This window comes from Petaurus breviceps, unplaced genomic scaffold, assembly GCF_028583685.1.
Source record: "Petaurus breviceps papuanus isolate PSGF00001 unplaced genomic scaffold, PetGlider_PUasm1.0 189, whole genome shotgun sequence".
In the NCBI taxonomy this organism is placed as follows: domain Eukaryota; kingdom Metazoa; phylum Chordata; class Mammalia; order Diprotodontia; family Petauridae; genus Petaurus; species Petaurus breviceps.
In genome coordinates, this window is record NW_027185809.1 from 29,957,916 (window position 1) to 29,977,646 (window position 19,731).

At 40.0% G+C, this 19,731-nt stretch overlaps 1 protein-coding gene across 2 annotated transcripts in view; it reads right to left on the reverse strand.

Annotated features, from left to right (window-relative positions):
• The window catches only part of MIDEAS (mitotic deacetylase associated SANT domain protein), a 152,523-nt gene that overhangs the window by 126,739 nt on the left and 6,053 nt on the right, over positions 1–19,731 (reverse strand). Inside the window, exons 1-2 of one of the 2 annotated variants that reach the window (XM_069092138.1) lie at positions 19,291–19,712; positions 18,088–18,183 (exon numbers count right to left, since the gene is read on the reverse strand). The exons of the other annotated variant lie outside the window; for it this stretch is intronic. The gene's annotated coding sequence lies outside the window, so the exon portion shown is untranslated. Of the gene's footprint in view, positions 1–18,087; positions 18,184–19,290; positions 19,713–19,731 lie in introns of those variants that run through there. 2 annotated transcript variants of the gene reach the window in all.

Below are 19,731 nucleotides of genomic sequence, written 5' to 3' on the forward strand. Positions count from 1 at the left end.
TTTTTTAGAATAAAATCTTAGCAAAGGAATAGCTAGGTAAAAAGACATGATCAGTTTCATGATGCTTATTCTGTGTTACCAGGTTACTGTCCAAAATGTTTGTACCCATCTGCAATCCCACCAATAATGTACTAGTGTACCTGGTGACCTTCAGCTCCTTCAATGTTATAATTTCCTAATATTTTTCTGCCATTATAGTACCAACCTCCTCATCTGACCTCTGAAAGAACTTAGGCCCAAAGAGAATAAGTAATTTGTTCTTTCTATTCCACTACATTTGCTTGGTTTGCTTCCTAGCACTTAAGGACCACATGGGAATGGGCAGTTTATCACTTAACATCAGGAACATCTCTCATGGGTATACCTGGGTTAGAAAGGATCTCATTCTTGACCCAAAGACATTCTGAATAGAATAGAGTAATTTTAGGCCCAAGTTTATTAATACCAATGCTGCTCATACTTTAAAACATCTGTAAATTCATAGGTATGAGTACACCCTCTACCTAAAACATATTATGTCCTTCCATGCCTAAGTAGGTGATCTCCTATCTTACAATATCATTATAGTTTGTGCCATATTTTAATACTTATACTTCAAATATAGTCTATATACTGTTTGTGAAAATATAGGTAGGGTGCAGTTAGGTGGCACAGTGAATAGACCACCAGGTCAGGAGGACCTGAGTTCAAATCCAGCCTCAGATACTTGACACTTAACTAGCTGTTTGACCTTGGGCAGGTCACTTGACCCCAACTGCCTGGACTTCCCCCCCACCAAAAAAAAAAAAAATACAGGTAGAAGGGCCTACATGCGGCATCCACTAAGTATAGTAGATTTAAAGAGATTGAGCCTGGGTTTTAGTCCTGGCTTACCCATGTACTACAGCACCTAGGTGGTACAGTGGATAGAGCACTGGGCTTGAAATCATGAAGACTCATCTTCTTGAATTCAAATCTAGACTCAGAGATTTACTAGCTATGTGACCCTAGGCAAGTCACTTAACCCTGTTTGCCTCAGTTCCTCATCTATAAAATTAACTAGAGAAGGAAATAGCAAACTATTCCAGGATCTTAATCAAGAAAATTCCAAAATGGAGACAGCTAGTGGCTCAGGCTAGGGCCTGGAGCATAAAGATGACCTAAGTTCAAATCCAGCCTCAGACACTTCATGGCAGGTCATTTAACCTCTGATTACCTGACAAACGGTCTCACTGGATGCCCTGGAGAAGGAAATGGCCAACCACTCCAGTATCTTTGCCAAGAAAATCCCAAATGGGATCACAAAGGGTCAGATTCAACTGAACCAACTGAAGATCAACAGAAATCCATGCACTAGCTATGGGACATTGTTCGTACTGCCCGTCTCAGAGTGGTAGGAAAGGGGATAGCTGAGCACAACATGATTTGCCCCACACCTACACACCAGATAGTCTTGCCGTGGGAACCAGGCACCAAGTAGCTAACCTTCAGCCAAAGGTTATAAAGCCCCTAGCCTAAAGCCTCAAAGAGGCCTCACTGCAAAAAGAATAAAGATGAGCCAAGAGAGATAAAAGCACATGTGACTCAGTAAAAATTCATCTCTGGCTTCCACTGTGACTTAGCAAAGGCATCAAGAAATAGAGACCCACAGCATTCACTGTGGCTAATGAACAAAGAAGAATGGGATGTGGTTATAGCCAGGACAACTCCCCTCTGATCTGCCTCTGCTAGTAACCAGCTGTGTGAACCTCTACCACATCGCCTTCTGGGGTCTCAGTCTCCCCATCTGTAAACTACGCTTGGTTCAATTCGATTCAACAGTTTTTAAGTGTTACTGTATAAAAGGCAGCTAGGTGGCATAGTGGATACTAGTTTATCTATGTGACCCTGGGCAAGTCAATTAACCCTGTTTGCCTCAGCTTCCTCATCTGTAAAATGAGCTGAAGAAGGAAATAGCAAACCCCTCCAGTATCTTTGCCAAATGAGGTCATCAAGAGTCAGACATGACTCAACAACAACATGTGAAAGACAAGAGGTAATATGTCATAGTGGAGAGGAAGCCAACCTTGGAGTACACTACTCTCCACTCTAACACTGCCTGCCTTTTGAGTATGATCTTTTAACTTTTTTTTTTCTTTTTGGAGGGGAGGAAAGGCAGGGCAATTGAGGTTAAGTGACTTGCCCAAGGTCACACTAGTAAGTGTTAAGTGTCTAAAGCTGGATTTGAACTCAGGTCCTCCTGACTCCTGGGCTGGTGCTCTAACTTTTTTTTTTTTTAGGATAAAAATCCTAGCAAAGGATTTTTGTGGCCATTTGGTTAAGTCACTTAATCTCTTGGTGCCTTACTGACCAGATACCAATCGGCATCATTGGAAGAAACTTAGAACAGAAGTTTCCTACAATAATACAAGCATACATCCAGGATGACTTCTCCCCCCAAATAGGGAATCGATGAAAAGATTAAAAAAAATTTACGACCTAATAGGGGTTGGACCACATCATCCCTGAGGTTCCTAATAGCTCCTAACATTTAATGATTCAAATAAAATTTGGACTGCATTTTCCTTTTAGTTTAATTTTATTTTTTTATTATTTTTTTTAAAGCAATCGGGGTTAAGTAACTTGCTCAAGGTTACACAGCCAGTTATTTCTGGGTGTGGTGCTAAGTATCTGAGCCCGGATTTGAACCCCAGGTCATCCCGACACTGAAGCCAGTGCTCTTACTTGCTGAGCCACCTGGCCGCCCTTTCCTTTTAATTTTAAAGTACAATGAGGAATAAAAGAAATAATTTTCAAAGGGAAAATGCACAGAAGAAAAAAAGTGATTAGTGGGAGAAAACCAAATGTCTGTTATTTTGTTAGATATAATATATACAATTTAAAAAAACACTGTAAATACTTTGGAGTTAATGGTTTATATATGATCTTTAAAATTTTCATTCATTTTAACATTTGCTTCTGCTAATAGTAACAAATTTTTTAAAAATGAAAACAATCAGAAAAAACTGGGAAGGCTTGAATAAAATGGACAGAAAGTGAAATGATTAGAATGAGAAGACTGATTTATATAGCAATTATGTGATGATAATCAACTTTGAAAGACTTAGTAACCCCAATTAACACAAAAACCAACTATTCTTCCAAAGGACTCCTGAAACATGCTATCTAGATAAGAGAGCAAATGCACTTGACAGTGTGGATTAAAATAAATTTCCTCTTCCTTCCTTCTCTCCCTTACTTTCTTCTCTTCCCCCCCCCCCTTCTTTTCTTTCCTTTTTTGGGAGGGGCGAAGACTAGGCTGATTTGCTCATTTGTTTTGCATGACTGAACCTATTTATAATGTAATTTATAATGGGTTTTATTTTTCTGACCTTCTAAATGGGTGGGAGAGGGGAAATGGGGAGGGGAGATAATTTAGAACTGAAAATAAAATTGATTCAAAAAATAAAATGAAAATAAGATAGAATGTATTGAAGGGGAGTCTAATTTTTTTTTTTTTTTGGCTCAGGATGTCATCACTGGAATTTCAATGGTCTAAGATTAAGCCAAGGCAACTTTTTGATTCAAAAGACTCAAGGCATTATGGCCTTGGCACAGACCCCAGACAAAGTCACACTCCCAGGTATCAGGAAAGCTGTCAGATGGGATATTCCAACTCAACCAAAACCCTGGGGGCTCCAGAACTGACATCCTGATAAGCTTCAAAGAAGTCCACTCTCATCACCATACACACTGCAGGTGTGAAAAGAATGCTTATAGGGCTAAAGGGAAAACAGGGGGGCTGTGCTTTCCCAGAAAACAAATCCTGAATCTATCACCCCAAACCAGTCCTTGTACCACACAACATGCCCCAAATTCTCCCCTCCCACTCCTCAAAAGAGAAATAGAAGCACAAGAATAATAACAGCTGACATTTACCTAGCACCCTATGCTTAAAACAGGCTTAATACAGAATATCTCATCTGATCCTCACAACAGCCCTGTGAGAAAGGTAATGTACATATTAATATCTATTTTATAAACAGGGACACTGAAGCTTGGAGAAGCTGAATAAATAAATTTGTCCATGGTCACACAACTAGTAAATACTTATATAGTAAAGTAGAATTCAAATACAGGACAGTGCAGGAAAGAGCTGGATTTAGCCTCAGTGGACCTAGGTTCAAATCCCAGCTCTGCCATTTTCTTTGGGCCTGAAACATCCTCAGGATAAAATGAGAGGACTGGACTAGACAGCTCCTGTGATCTCCTCCATCTCTAAAATCTATAATGGCAAAGGTTGATCCTAGGGAAAGTTGAGAAAAGGCACCTTACTCCCATCCCTCTTTGCAGGGGTTCAGACTATGGGCATGGAATACTGAATATACTATCAGATATGATTAATATGTTGGTTAGTTTCCACTAAACTGCTTTTTTCTCTTGTTTAGCAACTTTTTGTTAGGGGCAGCTAGGTGGCCCAGTGAATAGAGCACCAGCCCTGGAGTCAGGAGGACCTGAGTCCAAATCCGGCCTCATATACTTAACACTTATGAGCTGTGTGACCTTGGGCAAGTCACTTAACCCCAATTGCCCTGCCTTCCCCCCTCCAAAAAGACAAAAAAAATTTTTTTGGTTAGAAGGGATGGTTTGCTAGGTAGAGATAAATGAAGGTAACATAAAAACAAGACATCAATTTTAGACATGTATGTGTCTGTACATATATATACACACATATATGTATACACATATAACAAAACCAATGACCTCTTGTATTTCATAATAAGGTTTAAAACATTATAGAATAATCTGAAACCTGTAATACTGTGCTATAAGATGACGAACAGGTTCATTTTTATAAAACATGGAAAGATTTGCATGAAATAATGCAGAGTGAAATGAGCAGAAACAAGAGAACATTGTATAGAGTAATAGCAATATTGTTCAGACTAATTGTGCATGACTAAGCTATTTTGAGTAATATGATTATTCAAATCAGCTACAAAAGACTTATGAAGGAAAATGCTATCCAGCTCCAGACATAGAACTGCTATATGGAAGTATGTATTGTATGGTTCCAACATATACATCTCTATCAAATGTTGGCTTTCTCTAATGCAGAGTTGGGAGGGAGGAAGGGAGGTAACTCAAGAAAAAAAAAAAAGAAGAATCTGAAACCAAAGTCATTGTTCTCTTAAACTAGTTCTATTTTTCCACTTAGCTGGCATTTTTTGTCTACCACAGAAAGAAGCCTCAAATTGAATTTCTGGTATATAGGGTGGGGTCCCAAGAATCCTATATCTTGCCACCTCCCCCAGAGAATACCAGAGATCCTAGAGAAGGAATAATAATTCATATTTGCTGGCACATTAGAATTTCCAAGTGTTTTCTTCCCAATAACCCTGTTATGGCTGGAAATAGTGTAAATATCACTTCTATTTTAGAGACGAAGAAACTGAGAGTCAGAAGTCTGTAGGTTAGAGCCGCCAACTAAAGGCAAGTTTTTTGACTCTAAAACCAACACTCCTTCCACGAGATTATGCTGCTGCTTTTTTTTTTTTGAAGGGGGGAAGGCAGAACAATTGGGGTCAAGTGATTTGCCCAAGGTCACAAAGCTCCTTAAGTGTCAAGTATCTGAAGCTTGATTTGAGTTCAGGTCCTCCTGACTCTGGGGCAGGTGCTCTATTCACTGTACCACCTAGCTGTCCCTATTACGCTGTTTCTTCAAAGAAGGTGCTATCACTCCCTGATTCTACCTCCCATGCTTCCTCCCTCCTCCAACCACCATGAGTACAGTGATCTTTTGTGCAATCCTGAAAGAAACAGGGTTTCTTCCTTCTTAAAGTTCATCTCTTCCAGAAAGCCATATTGGATAGCCCAAGCTTCACTTCAGTCCATCCTCCATATGGCTAGCAAAATGTTTTTCTTTTTTAAATTTATTTTATATTTAATTTATGGAATAAAACAAGCATTTCCATAAAATACCATAATAAAAAAGATGATTGTACATGAAGTTGCAAATCTATTATGTACAACTTGCTATTCCTTTTAAATATATAATAAAATTATTGTGTAAATTTTTTTTTAATTTTTAAAACTTTTTTCCTTCCCTCCCTACCCATTAGTTAAGCAAGCATTTGAAAGTGTCACAATACTACTCAATAAACTCCAGTGACTCTCAAATAAAATATAAACTCTTTTGTTTAGCCTTGAATACCCTTCATAATCTGGCCCCAAGCTGTGGGCTTCCAGCTTTATTCACTATTCTGTCTCCAAGATACTGTGATTCAGACAAATTGGCCACTTTTTTGTTCCTCACACGTGATTCTCTATTTTCTACCTCCTAGCCTTTGCAATGGCCATCTCCTTCACCTCCAATTCTGAGTCCTTCTCTTTCTTCAAGATGCAGATTAAATACCACCTTCTACTTGAAGTCCTTCATGATTTCCTCAATTGTGAGTATGCTCCCTCTAAAACTACATTGTATTTAACAACTTTGTATTTTTTTGTATTTATTTTCTCTCTTTCTATATACTTATAAATGTCCTTGTCTCCCTGTTAGAAAATAAGGTCCTTTCAAGCAGATATTGTTTGATTTATTATATTTGTTTTCCTTGTGCCTAGAGCTATGCCTGGCATAAAGTATAGTAAGCGGGACATTTCTCCAGTGGGAATTTGCAGATGAGAATAATGTATTCCAACAGCCAGAAAGGCGATTGAAGCAGGTGCTGTGAGCACTTAGAGTTTAGTCAAGCATAGAAGGCACCAAATTATCCACTGCATCCCTGGCCATGGCCTGACTTGTGTCTTGCCACTGGACTTCAATAACTCAAGAAGAAAGAGTGAGGCTCATGACTTTGCACAGCTCTGCCTCACTTAAATCCAATACACAAGCAAGTCAAGACAAGACATCATCCATGATGTCATTGGTCCTCTTCAAAAACAAAGGATCAACAATAATAGTATAGCAAGCATTAAACGAATGTTTATTGATTGATTGACTATTACACATGCTCTGTTACTGTGAACTCAAAACACTAGGGGGCTATTCAAATGCTACTGAATAACATACCTTATTGAAACATTGGACCATAGATTTAAAGCTGGAAAGGACTTTAGATGCCATCTGCTAGTTCAGTTCTCTCATTTGATGGATGGGGAAACATGACCAGAAATGTAAAGTAGTTTTCCCATGATTATACAAGTAGTAAGTGACAGAATTTGGGATTTGGACTTTTCTTCCTACTCACCACACTGACTCTCTCTTAACTGTATCCTTGTATAACTTTCCAGGTATGTCTTTTCTTTGCAAATAGATATGAATGCTCCTTTAGGAGATTAATAGTAATGGGAATCTGAAGACCTTCCCTGCTTTGAAAATAAACTCTGAAGGTAATCACATGGAGCCTGTGGTAGGAGGAGTTTGCTGAAGGGTGGAGCAGAGGCCACTGGAAGCTGGGAGTTAGAGCCAGCTAGAAGAGTGGGAGGAAAGCACACTTCTCAGGGAGACAGGTGAGTAAATATTGGTCCTATATTGTTTTGTGGGAAGGCTAAAGGATGCTGTGGATTCCTGTGCTGTTTTGGTTTATTAACTTCTTTGCTACTATTATGGAATTAGTTTACTGATTTGGTTTTCTGGTATCTGAATAAATGTTTTGCTTTTGTTTTCTATATGGAGAGTCTGTTATATTTTGTGATTGAGCACCATGCAAGTATATTTATAGTGATTGTGGGCACTGTGAATATTGCATTTGCACTACATTTGGCGACAAGGCTGGGATTGCAAGATATCAAACCTCTAGTTGGAGACAGAAAGCATTCAGAAGGAGAAGTGGCTATCCCAGGATAGGAGGATTTATCTTCTGCCTCCCTAGGAAGGGAGTGGTCTAAAAGTACAGGGCTCTGTGAAAACTGGGAACAGAGGTTACAGAAGGAAGAACCTAGAGATTTAGAAACAAAGAATACCAATAAAACAAATTCCCATTTCCGGGAGAGAAATCATGTCACAGCTCTGTATCCCTTCAAGCATCCAACACAACATTACATGAGTATTGCACAGAATATAAGCACTTTCAAGAGAAAACACTTGTTACTGGTATTTGTTCTTGGATACCTCACATATAGCCCAATGTCTGAAACACAATAGGCACTTTTAATTGTTGAGTAAGTGCAAATGGGAAGAATCATAAAAGAAAAGAATCTGTAACAAAACTGAAGGTTCTGCAAATATAATTACCAAGCTCGGCCCCAGGAAGAGGTAAGCAAAGGTACCTCCTTCTCTTCTTTGTAGAGATTTATGTAGAGGCTATGGCACGGAACACTGCATATACTGTCACATTCAGTTAAACTGTTTTCCCTGCCACCATTTTCTTTTTCTCTCTAATCTTTTTTTTGTTACAGGGATGATAGATAGGCAATAGAGTTGAGAAGAAGATATCTAGAAATTAAGGTACTGTATAATCAAAAGAAATGGGGCAGCTAGGTGGCACAATGGCTACAGCCCCAGGCCTGGAGTCAGGAAGACTGATCTTATGAGTTCAAATCTGGCCTCAGACACTTGCTAGATATGTGACCCTGGGCAAGTGACTTAACCTTGTTTGCCTAAGTTTCCTCATTTGTAAAATGAGCTGGAGAAGGAAATATCAAACCACTCCAGCATCTCTACCAAGAAAACCCCAAATGGGGGCACAAAGAGTCAGATGTGACTAAACAACAAGAATCAAGAGATATCAACATTTTTTAATGCAATAGGCTGAACTGACTTAATTGAAATAACAAATGAGTGAATAAATGTTGGTTCAGGACTGAGCCCTGAAGTGAACAGTTTTCTAAGAACAGGCAGTTCAGATATTATTTTGTAATTGTTCATATGTGCTGTTCATACATGTTTATCCTGGCTGCCTCATCAGAGTGTAAGAATTTTTAAGCCACGCCCTCTGTTTTGGGTCTTTTTGACATGTTGCCCAGTACAAAGTTCTGAAGGTAGTGAACTCTCAATAAATATTGTTAGCTATCTAACATTGGCCAGGAATCTTGGAAATCAACAACACTAAAGTAATTAATAATGCAATCAAATGCCAGTGCTTTAACTCTAACAAAGCACATAACCTATGCTATTGTCGGGAAAATCTGTAAAATTTTAAAAATCTTTAAAAAGCAGGTGTATTCCACTTTATGTTAACCAGATATATGAAAATCGGTATTTACAAAACAGACAAAAATAGTTTTATGCTCATCAGTTATAATTACAGCAGCATGAAAGGAGAAATGGCATTGGATTGGGAAATAGTAAACTCTCAGGGAATATAAGATGTGCTTTGAGTTACAAAAATTCAGTTTACACACAACTTTTCAGGAAGAATTCACTATGTTAACACCAGAGCCATTTATGTGTGTACCCAGGAATAATTTGCAATTGAAAAGGAATCTAGCTTGCAAGAGGAGGCTATAATTGACAACATTTGTGCCAGGTGGTGGCCACTGAATTCCTGAGGGCAAATTTGATGGTAGTGTTTACCTTGGAGAAGATCTTCTCAAATCTGACCTGATGCTTTTTATTTCCAAAGACACAGTTAATTATATAGTGAAATCAGGCTTCTGGCTCAGGGTGGAGGATGAGGGGTGGGAAGGGGAAAGGCAAAAGAATGTCTTTTCTTACTATAACCCCCTTTGCCTGACACATGGCATAACTGATGTTTGCTGACATTTTCTCCATCACTATCTTCAGACTTTTACTGAGGCGAGGGAGAGAATAAGCATCTATATTGTAGCTTATTATGTACCAGATGTAGTACTAAGAGCTTTTTACAAATATTTTCTCATTTGACCCTCACAACAAAACCTTGAGGTAGGTGCTATTATTATCTTCATTTTACAACTGAGGAGCTTAAGGCTGTGATCACAGAGGCTGTGGTTTGCCAAGGGTCACACAACTAACTACTAAGCGTTTGAGGCCAGAACTGAACTTAGGTCTTCCTGACTCCAGGCCCAGCCCAGCACACTGCCCTCCACATCGGCAGCTGCCTCTATGAGAAAAGAGCGAATTTTACAAAAATTTTACAAAGCATTATACATTCACTCTCTCATCTGCATCTCACTATAGCCCAGTGAAAGATGCAGTTTGGGACAGCTAGGTAGCTCAGTGAATAGAGCACTGGCTCTGGAGTCAGGAGGACCTGAGTTCAAATCCAACCTCAGACACTTAACACTTAATAACCGTGTGACCTTGAACAAGTCACTTAACCCCAATTGCCCTGCCTTCCCTCCAAAAAGCAAAAAAAAAAAAAGGATGCAGTTTTAAGCTATTAAAGCTTAATAGTTTATTACCCCCACCCTATAGATGAGGAAACTGAGGATCAAAGGGAGATTCTTAACATTTAACATTTAAAAATAAATTTTAAAAAATTAAAAGAACCCATAAAGGGAGATTAAGTAACTTGGCCTAGTCCAAAGAGCTACTAAATATCCTATGGGAATTCAAACCCAGGTAAGACAGATGCCAGGTTTAGCACTCTATTTGCTATGCCAAGGTGATTCTTGAAAGAAAGCAAAAAGGTATGGGCAGTAGGTGAGGGGTTGGCTAAGTATTACAGAATTGCAGAGTTTCAAGGGTCTGCCCTCTGCGACCAAACCAAACCAATCTAATCCCTTCTTCACGTGACAGGCTTTCAAATATTTGAACATAGGTGGCCCAGTGGATAGAATACAGGCCTTGGAGTCAGGAGGACTAAGTGCAAATACTTACTAGCTGTGTGACCCTGGGCAAGTCACTCAACCCTGACTACCCCCCTCAAATACTTGAACATAGATATAACGTTCTTCCCAAGTCTTCTCATTTCCTGTGCCTTGAATCTGCCTTCATATAACATGAACTCAATGCCATTCGCCATGCCAATTACCCTCTTCTACACACCTACACATCCTCTAGTACTCTAAGATGTTCTTCCTAAACTACTGTGCCCATAACACAATACTCTAGATGTAGTCTAGTGAAACACTTTATTTCTGGAAGCACTGCCTTTCAATGCAACCCAAGGTCATGTTAGTTTTGTTTGTTCGTTTGTTTTGGTTTTCAACTATGCATTCATATCAAGTATGCAATCCGCCCAGATCTTTTCTGGACAAAATGTTGTCTAACCATAACTCCCCTATCTTGTGAAGTTAATTTTTTAACGCAAGTACAGTTATCCCTTCCATATCTTGACTTTCCCCATCGAAGATTCAATATATCTCAGGACATCATAAGAAATTAAATGGGAATTGGGGGGGAGTTTTGTGGAAGGTGCAGACAACGCTTAAAGGTCAGCAGGTAACACAGAGCCTATGACCAAATACTTAGCCCAAATTTTACAAAATGGTACTGTAAACACTTCATAAAAGAAAAAGAAAAAATTCAGACTTCTTTTCTGCTATGAAGGGAGGGTGAAACTATTTTATGCATATTTTCTAAATCATGAGAGTGCCCTGCCCCTAACCTAACCACCCCTCCCCCCACAATGTGGAAGGGATATCGATGTAAGACTTTACATTTATCCCTATTGAAATGAACCTTATTTAATTCAACTCAATGATCTTTCTTTTCAAGAGGTTGTGTCATCCAGTGTGTTAGCTATTCCTCCCTGTTTACAATTATCTGTAAATTTTATAAGCATGTCTTCTATGTTTTAGTCCAAGCTATTAACAAAATTCTCTTTCCTCATCTGTAAAAAGGAGGAATTGGACTAGATGACCTCAAAGATTCCTTCTAGGCCTAGTATTTCATCCTGAACTACAGGCAGGGGTATACTGGAGTCAGCTCTTATGGCTCCTAATAACTATTTGTTATATTTTCAACATGAGCATTGACAATTCAGAAATCTGCAAATGCTACAAAACAGGGCTTGATTTATTGTTTTGCTGCTTGTCTAGACTTCATAAAGTGATGGAGAAAATTCTAAAAATGCAGATTAAACTTAAAAGTTGGTCACGTGCACATTTCATCCCGAGGCCTGGTTGTTAAATTTTTACCAGCACACTCTTGGCTACTGGATTTCAAAGGAGTGGGCTCCATGGCCTAGGCCAGTAAATGGGGAAAACTTCATGGAAAAGGTTTGACCTAAAGCTTGAAGGACTAGTAAACAAGTTGGGGAAGAAGTCCAGGTAAGCATAGAGCACTGAGGTGAACAGAAAGAATGTTTGTGACCAATGCAGAACAATGCTGAACAATGGGGGATATATTTTGACTGCAACACAAAGTCCCATACAATGGCAGGGAAATAGTCTGAGACACAGATGGAAAGTAGGGGTTACTTTGTGGAAAGTCTCAGATTCAATTCCTCAAATGTCTTAAAAGTCTGCAGGGTTTTTTAAGAGACAGAAGATACATAAAAAAGTGACAGTTAGTTGCTTGAGGCAGTGCCACCTGAGAAATATGACAATAAATGACCTAGGTGCTCATTGCAGAAAAGTAAAGACAACAGACACACTTTTGAATTATGATGTTTTCAGTAATGAGTAGCCAGTCAATTTTTTTCTTTTTAAACCAGGAAACTGCTGGTTAAATATAGTATATAGTGTATATATACACACACACATATATATATTTATTTATTTTGCTTTTTGGAGTGGGGAGGCAGGGCAATTGGGGTTAAATGACTTGCCCAAGGTCACACGGCTAGTAAGTGTTAAGTGTCTGAGGCCGAATTTGAACTTAGGTCCTCCTTACCCCAGGGTCGGTGCTCTATTCACTTTGCCACCTAGCTGCCCCAAGTATATAATATTTGATATGTAGTATACAGTATCATATATAGTATTTGAAGAATACTCAGTATTCTTCTAATCAAATCACTCCTATCCAATCAGATCAATCCTACAGTCCCTTACCCTTAAACTGTTGTGCAATTAAAAGGCCTCCATGAACTTCCAGAGTCACTTCAGGAAAACATCAAGTTGGAGAGTATTTTCATTTTGTTCCTTTGGCTATAAAGGCTTAAGCCTGATCAAGTTCGCCAAGTCTTATTGATTCTGCCTCCATAATATTTCTTGGAATTAGCCCCCTTCTCTCCATTCACATGGCCATCAGCCTAGTTGAAGCCCCTCATCTCCTTTCATCTCCTAGACCCAAGACTATGGCAATAACATCACAATTGGGTTTTCCCTTCTCCAATTTACTCCCTCACACAGCTGCCAAATGGATATTCCTAAAGTATGGGTCTAACCAAGGTGAAATAAAATCAGGCTGTTCCCTCTTGCTTTAAGGATCAAATACAGGCTCAATTTACTTTTCCAAGTTTATTATACACTACTCTCCTTAAACTGGCTTTGTTGCGGTTCCTTCCACCTGACAGGCAGCTAAGCCATCAAGGGACAGAGAACTGCATCTGGAGTCAGGAAGACCTAAATTCATTCAAGTCACTAACTCTGGGCAAGTCACTTAATCTGCACAATGGGAATAATAACAACACCTATCTCTCAGGGTTCTTGTAAGAATTAAAATGAGATAATATTTGTTTTGCAAACCTTAAAGAGCTGCAGAAATTCTAGATATTACTATTCCATATTTCATTTCCACATCTTTGCAGAAGTCAATGTTTGAAGCTGGAATTCACTGCCTAGTTTCTTCAAAGTTCAGATTGAAGGATACTTCCTTATATGAAATGTTTCCTAATACCCCCAAGACACCAGTGCCTCCCATCCCCCAAAAAAGTTGCCTTATATTTATTTTGCATATACAGTTATCCCTTCCATATCACGATTTTTCCCCATCACATTTCAATATAATATGGGTCAGTGTACAAAATTTAAATGGGAATTTTTTTGGAGTTTTGCGCAAGTCACAGACTTGCTCACGTACTCAAATGCAACCCAAAAAAGATCTGGAAACTCAGAAATGCATAAATATATGTATACTATTGTATAATATCAACATATTTTATCTTTTAATACCATAATAATTCAACTTTCTCCTCTGGTATAAAGGGAAGGCCAAAAAGTTTTTGAGGATTTTCCAGATCTCAGGAGTAGGCGCCTAATCCCTAACCCCTGAGATGTGGAAGGGATAACTGTAACTCATGTATAATTAGATGCATACACAAAGCCTCCTTGATAAAATGTAAGCTGCAAGAGGGCAGGGACGGTTCAAATTTTGTCTTTGTATTCCCATCATTTAACACACTGCCTGGCATAGAGATGCTGAATAAATGCTGATTGATGGATTTACACATTACTACTGACCATGCCAATGATCATGCCACTTTCCTGATCAAAAGCTTTCTATGGATTCCGATTGTCTCCAGGATAAAATACACACTCCTTAGTTTGCCATGGGGACACTCCCCACAATCTGGTTCTACTTTAAATTTCTAGTTTTTTTTCACATTGTTATTGTTCAGTCCCATCCAACTCTTCATGACCCCATACCAATGCTGTCTATGGGGTTTTCTTAGTAAACGATACTGGAGTCTTTTGCCATTTCCTTTTCCAGCTCATTTTACAAATGGGGAAACCAAGGCAAACAGATTAAGTAACTTGCCCAGGGCCACACAGCTAGCAAATGTCTGAGTCCAAATTTGAATTCAGATCTTCCTGATTCCAGACTCAGGGTTCTCTAGCCTTAAGAGTCACCTAGCTGCCTCCAAGGCAAACAGAGATTAAGTGACTTGCCCGAGAGTCACACAGTTAGCAAGTGTCTGAGGCCTGATTTGAACACAGATTTCCTGACTCTAGACCCAAGGCTCTATCAATTGAGCTAACTAGCTGCCCCTTATTTCACATTAACAGTCATCCAAATTGGGCTAAGAAGCTGACCTATATATATGCTTCTCTTCCTCCATTCATTCCTGCAGACCATCTTCCATTACTGAAATACACCACCTCCTCATGTCTACCTGTTGAACTCCTTCCAGTGGCATTATAGTACAGTAGAAAGAATATCGGATATAGAGTCAGAGAACCTGGGTTTTAATCTGTCACATATTAACAAATGGGACCTTTGGCAAACCAATTAAGCTCTTTGGGCCTCAATTTCCAGATCTATGGAAGAAGAAACTTGAATTAGATGGCCCCCAGGGTGCCCCTAAAACTCTACATTATGAGCCTATATTTTCTTTCAGGGCCCAGCTTCAGATGCTGCCTCTGCCCCAGTAGTGCCCAAGCCCCACCTCATCCACAGCTAAAAGCAATCACTGACTTCTTAAATTTTCTTGGAATATTGTTATGGTAATGTAATTTTGAATTTGAAGATCCCTTTGTGTTGGCAAAAGTAGATTAGTGTCCTTGGGGTGGAGAGATTTGTGTATGATACTTAGTAATTGATTGATGAACAAGTGACTGATTGAGTTAATCAAGACTTTGCCTCAAGAGTGGAAGACTTTGCTGAATAAGTGACTGATTGAGTTAATCAAGTGTGCCCCATGAATGGAAGACTTTGACTATTATATGATTGTTACTGATAAGTGACTGATTGAGTTAACTTAGTTGCCCCATGAGTGGAAGACTTTGACTACTGTACCTTGAGATTACTGATAAGTGACTGAGTTAACTTAGTTTCCCCATGAGTGGAAGACTTTGACTATTGTACTTTGAGACTACTGATAAGTGACTGATTGAGTTAACTTGCCCCATGAGTGGAAGACTTTTGACTATTGTACTTTGAGACAATGTTGTGAATATTATATTGTGATTTTCTGTGATAAGTTGTAATATTGTGAATGCTGTACCTGGATTTTCTGTGAAAGTTTTGCTTTGATTTGTTATGGAAAAAATAGAGTGATCACTATACTGTGTAATCAGAACCTTAAAAGCTATTCACAGTAGCATTCTTCTGGAAAGCTGCTTGTGCATGGCATTACAAATACATAGTCTATCTGTACCTCTCCTTTGCCCTCATCAGTTATCACATTCTACCTTCCATGATCCTAGTGTCACTGTGATATCTTCCTTATGAGATTGTGACTCTTGAGAGAAGAAACTGTATCATTTTCTTATTTGTACACTCCCCAACACATTGTGCATCCATTAGTTTTTTTGGTCTTGATCTGTGATTTCAATGGTATAGGAAGCTGTAGTAAGGAAACTACTTCCAGCCTATGCAGATAGGCAACTAGTATTACAAATTATAGTCATAGTTGCCTACAGGCATTGAAAAGTTAAGTGACTTGCCCAGGGTCACACAGCCAGTAAATATCAGGCAACACTTGAACCCAAGTTTTTCTACCTCCAAGACTTCCTCTCAAGCCTTGTACATACATACTAGGCACTTTATTTAGCTATTAATCTATTTATTTTCTGCTGTTCTTGCTAATTGTCTTCAATAAAAGCTTTTGCAGTGAGAAAGAGAAATGAAGTGGAGGAAGGGCTCTTTTCAAGAAGGAAGTGAGATTGATGGACCTTGCAAAGGTTTGTTATATGGAAGAATTCAGGATCCATGGGGGGTGGTTCAGCCTCTCTTTCAGGAAGCTAACAGTGATGTCAAAACAGAGGATTATGGTTTCAGGAGTGAGTTTGTCAGGAGGCCACCAGATGAATGGAAATGCAGATGTGGGGCAGAGAGAGTATAATGGAGCTTCCTCATTACAACCTTGGGGGGTGGGCGGGGAACCCAATGGAGACCTGTTGCATCTGGCTCAGAGGGCAGCATTTTAGAGTAATCTCTAAGCATTATTAAGCTCCATAATCAACCTCTAGGAACCCCTATGTGTGGCATGTTCCCACATCCCATAGTACAGGTAAGTGGTTTTAAAAAAAAAAATCTATATTCAATTTTTATTCACAGCTTTTACAGGCTCCCAACAGGCAAATGCTATAAAGTCCCATAAACTCAGCAGTAAGCTGGCTAATAAATCAGCATTTTATATAAGGTGGGAGAGGAAGTAAGGATTAAGTTTCTGGTCTTAAGGAACTACTGTGCAGATTCTAGTATAATGGAGAAGCAGAAAGCGGGTTGAGGGTGGGAAGCGAAGTGGAGGGCATGAATTATGAAGAACTACCAAGCAGAGTTAGGCTCTCCTGCAACTATTCAAGTTTGCTCACCAGCTGCTGGGTGGCTCCCAATTAGACCTACCAATTGCTCCTCTCTCTCTCTCCAGCCCTTAGCAATCAGCACCACCCCTTCCCTGCCATTCCTGGCCCCAAACCCCAGGATGGATATTTGGGGAGTTAGCTTCTCCTGCAAGCTCCCCTAAGATGCAAAGTAATACAAGCTTCTTCTAACCATCTACAGAAAAGGCACTAGCCTAGGCCAATGGCATGCTGGTAAATCTTTACAACCAGCTGCCTGGGTGGGGGGGGGAAATGTGTTCACGGGTCCCACAGGTGGTAAGCATCAAAGGCAGGTGATATAGCCAGGTCCTCTGCTTCCATTTTCTTTCTTTCTTTTTTGTTTTTTTGGAGGGGGGAAAGCAGGGCAATTGGGGTTAGGTGACTTGCCCAAGGTCACATGGCTAGTAAGTGTGTGTGGGGGGGGTTACTACACTTAATCAAATCCCAGTTAGAGGTAAAAAAAAAAAATCTGGTCCACTTAGGTCAGACTCTCAAACTGTACAGAACATGACCTTTGGGGTCAGCAAGGTATTTTACACCTACTATTAAGCACAATGCCCAGGCACAGTAAATATAGTCTTTATCTACTGAACCAAATACCGTGAAAGTTAGGCAAGATATAAAGGAGTAGATAAATTTTGGTGAGGGAAGAACATTCCAGAAAAGGTCATCCTGTGGCCAAAGGCAAGAATTATGGTCTAGGTTGTTCCTGATAATAAAAATAACTGTCATTTAAACAAGACTAAGATATTAAATTCTCAACAATTCCAGGAGGTGAGTGCCCAGGGCATTATTATGTCCATTTTAGAAATGAAGACACAGGTGGAGGGGTCTAAGTCATTTATCCATGGTCACACAACTAGTAAGAATCAAAGACAAATTTCAAACCCATCTTCCTGACTCCTGATCCATTCCCCCCTTTCCACACTCTTCTTGCAATCACTGGAAAGAAGAGTGTTGATGGTCACAGAGGGGTTTTTCTCTGTCCAAAGTTATCTGCAACTTATATGGAAATGTAGCCTGGCTTTCCAGGACTTCCCAGGTGTGACCAGAAGAATGCCCAGCATGATCACAACAGAGGAAGCTCATTTAAGTCAGTTAACAGCTGTTACTCACCAATAGAAGCCTGAACTAGTTGCCAGAGGTGGGTGGGGAGGATTCCAAAGAGACAGAAATCAGTCCTCTCAACTGAGGGATGCAGGCTTAAGAGCACTTGTAAAGCAACATGCAAATAAGTGTCAATTAACATACAACTCCCAGTAAGCACAATCACACAAGAAAGATGTCCCTGCCTTCCATGCCTCTCCTTCACCCCACTTTTTTTTTTTTGCTTTAAAATATTCGACTGTAGTTATACTGTATATCTCTAATATGCATGCATATATAAATACATATGTATGTGTACACACACATACACTGCTTATACTATAAGATTTAATTGAGGAAAACTTCCAGCTATGGATCTCTCAATTCCTATCTGTTAGGATTCTCAAGTTTATCAAAGAAGTGAGCCAGGCCAAGGTCCAAGTCTCTTCCTGGAACAGTAGCAGTTAGTACTTATGACGCTCAGAGAGGGCCTCTGGGTAAATGGTGCTACCTTCATGACACATCCCTCCTCCTCCTCCTCCTCCTCCTCCTTCTATTCATACACAATGTCTTGGGTTTGTTTTTTCCTCTTTTGCCTAGAACACAATAAAGAAATCAGGCCCCAACTACAGAGCCACGAAGGCCAGAGCTCAAGGTCTAACAGGCAGTCATTGATTTCTAACACTGCTCTCAGAAACACAGCCACACCCCGTATGTCCCCAGTCAGGCAATGTGCCAGTCAACAAGCAATTATTAAGTACTTACCAAATGCCAAGCACTGTGCTAAAATGCTAGGGATACAAATAAAGACTAAAAACAAAAACAGTGCTTGCCCTCAAGAAGACTATATTCAAACACGGGAAACAGCATCGAAATAACTATACATATGATAAGAAATGGGAAATAACTATATATAAGCAGAGGGAAAGTAAATGGGGAGGCACTTGTTTTTGGAGGTGGGGGTAGACAGAGAAATACCTCCTAGAGAAGGTGGGCCTGGCCTCAGCTTCGGAATCCCTTTTGGACCTTCCCTTTTCACAAGTTTTTCAAAGGGAACTTATAAGAGCATATTTCCCTGAACTTTTTTTTTCTTGATAAGAAGTCCTAGTCCTGAACAGGTAGGCAAGGCAGTAAAGTGCTTCAATCTCTCCTCCTGCCTTCCCTTCTCAGGTATTTGGCACGTAGTCGAGGAAGAGGGAAGTTGGGGGCCAGAGAGACAAATAAACAAATCACCTGCAGAAGTTAAGGGACGAACTGGAACTCGGCAACACAACGAAGGCTGAATTCTTTCTTGCATTTGCAATGCAAATCTCCGTTTTTTCTCCCGCGGCCCCCCTCCCATGCCCCTCCCGCCCCAGCCACAGCTTTTCTCCAGTGTATCAACATCCCCTCCAACAAAGCCAGAGTCTGCGATCCCACAGTAATTACACGCCGCCATCATGAAGCTGCTTCAACATTTCGCCCTTGAGACAACCGATCCCCACGTCTCTGCATTTAGTGACCTCCCTTCCAGAAGCGATCATTCATGCACGCCCCAGTCTCCCAGTTCCCGGCTGACTCTGCACGACTGGGCAGAGGTGGACTCCACTCGGCTTGCTTTGCCGGGTCCGAAATCTCTCAGCTGTTATTTTTAAAAGGATACTTTACAAGGATCCCCCCCCCCCCCCCCCCCCC